Here is a 4,176-nt window from a genome sequence, read left to right as displayed (position 1 = left end):
TTCTGAGGACTGGGACTCATGTCCCTGCGGTCAGACCTTATTTAATGTGCTTAAGGGAGAATAAATGAATGGATGAATGAGGGCTTTGTTGAAACCAAAACGGGGAAAAAACTAAACCCACTTCTTCAGTTGTAAGTGGTTAAATGTGACCTTTTGCTGTCTGTACATTAAGTGGTATAAAAGTCTCCCCTGAACATTGTAAAATCTGCAGCCGCAAACACAATTAGTCGAACTTCTCCCGCCGTTAACGCTCTCTGCTCGTCTCCGACATGTTTCTGGTTTTAATCACTGAAATTGGATTCTTGCTGTTGCTCCGTTTCGTTCCCGGAGCCTTCCACAACCCTGCGCATCTGCTGCCTGTTAATGAAGATGGATGCCTTTGATATAGGACAGTGGAAAACTCCAGGTGTTGATCAGTAGCCAGCTCGCCGCCCCTGTAAAAAAACAAATCAGATCTACTAGAGCAACCTTTATTGTCTACCTTGCCTATATGGAATGTGTGTGTCATAAACCAGCAAAGTCAACATGAACAAGTATTGCAACATGACGCTCCTCAGCCTTTGTTATCAGTGGAAAAGTACCAGGGGGAGGTTGGTGTCGCTACGCCGGATTCCCCTGTTGTTTCACAGCGCGGCCTAAGGGAAGGATGGGGATGGGGGGGAGGGGAGGTTGTGTTGTTTGTGTGTGATTTTTGTGCTTGTGTTTGCTTGCATATGTGTGTGTGAGAAAATGAGCCAGTTTTTTTGATGTGATCCCAGGTAGTTTCACCATCGGAAAGTTACCCAGGTCTAAGGGCTGCTGGAAAAATTTGGACCTGCACTCACCTGAAGCAGCACCTGTCTGATCATGGGAGGGTTAGCTAACCAAACGGCGGGCTGAAAGAGATGGGCAGGTTTCATCTCTTATTGTTTAAATTACCAAAATTATTCTGCACAGGCAATATTTAGTGGAACTGCCTGTTTATTGGCTTGTTTTTTGTCATGCTTTGCTGCTAAAACCCCTCAGTATGTGCTGCTCAATAAATAAGGAGCTATTCCCTCCTGAGTGCACCTGAATACACACCTTCTTGTTTGGAAGAAATCATTGTAGTTTTGTCCTCCAGCTGAAAAGCGAGTTTCTCGTTGCCGTTTCCCCTTTTTCTCCTGTTTCCCCAACAGTCGGCTGTTTCGCACATTGAAATGGCAGAAACCTGTTTGGTAGGTTTTTGCTTTAATCCTTTCAAACGGCAGCAAAGAAAAAAACACACACACACCCACACACACACAAAGCTAAGCAGGTACTTGGACTGAATGTCACAGAAATTTGAGTACATCCGGAAGAGAGTGGAAAATTACCATGGTGTATTGTAGGTATAGAAATAAAAGAAGGAGTCAGTTTCAGCTAAACTAGGTTAAGGAATTTTGAGATTAATCGCTGAAATTTTCTGGAAAAGAGAATTTCTGTGCTCCAAATGTTGAAAATTTGAAAGTTTGAAAAAAAAACTTGCAAATCAAAAACAAAACAAAAAAATCGAACAGTGCAAATACCAGCTTGTATGTAAACACTTATTGAGCTTGTTGGGAGCCGTGACAACTGCTGTAACAGCTGCTGGGAGGAAGGATATCTGATAAGGCTGCTTAGTGCACTGAGGATGCAGCATCCTGGAGTTCAGCAACAGCTTCATGCATGGGGTGGGAGACATTGTCCACCACTTGTGGGGGGTCATAGGTCACCCTAACACACAGTTGTGGGTGAAGGCTGCTCTGTGAGATGGAAGCTCCAAAGCTGGAGGAGGAGCTACGCCTTGAAGGTGCAGCTAAGCCCACCCAGCTATTTTGCACAGCTGAATGGTTGCCACAGGAGATCGAAGGATTTCTCAGACATGCATGAAAAATTGTATTTGATGATGATGATGATGATGATGATGGTGGAATAATACATCATGTAAACCCTGCCACTTTAAAATACATTAGATTATGCAGATTATGCAACTACATTATAACAAAATGAGCCTGAGCTAATGAGTAAATCCTGATATCATGAACTTTTTATTTTGAAGAATTCAAATTCCATATTTCATTTTTTCCCATCGCGTCCCAAAGGACCGGTCTGAAACTCGAACACCCATCGCAGCACCACAAAAACCCAGAAAAAGCAAAACCTCCCATCAGCCAGGACAAAAACCAGGAGCATTAAAGGCTTGTGAGGAGAGGTATTGTGTTTCCTCCACGTTATTGTGGAGGTGTTTTTTTGTCGTGCCCTATCCCTGTGCGCCTCCACTGTGTGCAAATGAACACACCTTTATTTGTGTGTCACAGAAGAGAGGCCGCTTCCTCTGAGACGGGAACTAATTCGTACAAAACGTCTTTTTTTTTTCGTTCATCCACACGACCTATACACCCATTGAGCTGGAAAACTCAATTCAAGCTGACTTTCACTGACAAAGTACCAGGAAGAGCGATGGTAATTTCTCACTAGTTGTACATCTTGGAACGCTCAGATGACTCAAATAAATCCAGAAATCTAATCAAGTAAACTAATGCCTGTAAAAGTCAGAGGAGCTACTGAATGGGGGGCGGGAGGCTTGAAACAAGCAAAGTTCTAAAGCTGTCTGGGTGCCATCTGCGGACGTGTATGATAGAGTCTTGTGACCGGCATCGCAGAGCATCATCGAATCCAGATGTGAAGATGTGACGGGAGAATTAGATACACTAACTCATGATTGCCTGAGAGCTTTATCTCATCCCACGGTGGTGAGTCAGGACAGAAATATTGTTTTCCTCAGCAGACATGACTTGGGGCCAGCACCAGGAGAAGTTATCTGAGGATGCCACAGAGGAAGTGAGGCGGGAGTCCAGAGCTGAGGACATAGACGCAAAAATATCTCTAACTTTCAGTCACTCAGCGGAAATTTGATTTTCCTAAATCATCTGAGCAGACTTGCATTTCCAGGGAAAGGCAACATTTCCGTTGCCTTTCAGAAATGTTGCCTTGTTGAGGTAATGAAAGGTTAGTAAGAAACCAACCGTGATATAATGTTTAATACAAAGACAAAAAGATGTCCGCAATGTCCTTGTTGAAGCACTTGTTCCTGGGTTGGAATCATAAAGCTGTTTCCACAGTGGGACAAATTCCTGAAAAGTGGACGAAAGTTTCTGGTCTAGTTTCTATTATACCTGATATAAGACAAAACTAACTTACAAGTGACTTTATTTATTTTTGTAGCAAAATGTAGGAACTTGTTTTAAGTTGACAATTCCTTAATCTTGATGAAAAGGTTCTCGTTCCAGTGGCAGATTGTTTCACTAATAACATGGGAAAAATATCTGGTTATTTACTGAAATACAAATAAAACCTCGGACATCTGCAGGTTCTGCAAACCTGCGTGTGGGAGTTGTGCCTGGTGAAGATAGGTGATCTGCACTGGCTGCTGGTTGTAAATAATTTTACTAGCCTAACTGTAAAGAGTTTAAATAGTTAGAATAACGTATTCTTGGATTGTGTAGGTGACAGTACACAATCCAAGTGCTGACGTAACGTGGCATTGGTTGATAAATACTCTTAAAGGCCTTTTTGATGCTAAAATGATAGCGATAATTTACTTAAAATAAACCACAGGCTCAGAAGAGGTGTGTGTGCGTGTGTGTGTGTGTGTGTGCGTGTGTGTGTGTGTTGGGGTAATAATTTGGGACTGATTTGCAGAACATGAACCAATCCCAAAGCATTGTAAACTTAAACATGAGCCCACCTGTGTGAGAGCTGAGTCTTGGCTGGAAGTGGATTGTGTAAGCAATGAAGCAACGTTCCAAAGATTTCTCCACAGCAGATCCGGAAGACAGACAGCCACAGAGAAGAAACTAAACAAAACCACTGACTGTAATCCATTACAGCTTCATTGTTTTTTTCATTCAGAGCCTACAGCAGTCAACAATTTGCTGATTTATCTCGGATGTAAACAGATTCAGAGTCCAGTCGAATGTTCTGATGTGTAAAACCGCACAACTGAAAGAGGGTCCTCTTTGTTTTTTCACCACCAGCTGTGTTTTCATTGAAGCGACTGCTGTAGAAAGAGACTCCACCGGCTAGTATCTGTAATGGAGTGTGAGGTTCACACGGCCATTCGTCATACACGAGAGAGAAATCTCCCTGGAAAATATGATGACAAACAGAGCGCAGCCATGCAACATTCCAGCAGTT

At 42.8% G+C, this 4,176-nt stretch overlaps 1 long non-coding RNA gene across 1 annotated transcript; it reads right to left on the bottom strand.

The window, feature by feature from the left end:
- Positions 1-227: 227 nt before the first annotated feature.
- LOC103479090 (uncharacterized) lies at positions 228-1,477 on the bottom strand. Its single transcript, XR_535895.3, has 3 exons — positions 1,335-1,477; positions 1,063-1,215; positions 228-434 (listed from the first exon to the last, which is right to left on the bottom strand). It is a non-coding gene; the product is annotated as an uncharacterized LOC103479090 (long non-coding RNA).
- Positions 1,478-4,176: the final 2,699 nt, after the last annotated feature.

Source organism: Poecilia reticulata, chromosome 17, assembly GCF_904066995.2.
Source record: "Poecilia reticulata chromosome 17, P_reticulata-male-v2, whole genome shotgun sequence".
In the NCBI taxonomy this organism is placed as follows: Eukaryota; Metazoa; Chordata; class Actinopteri; order Cyprinodontiformes; family Poeciliidae; genus Poecilia; species Poecilia reticulata.
This window is presented reverse-complemented; position numbering and strand designations above follow the sequence as displayed.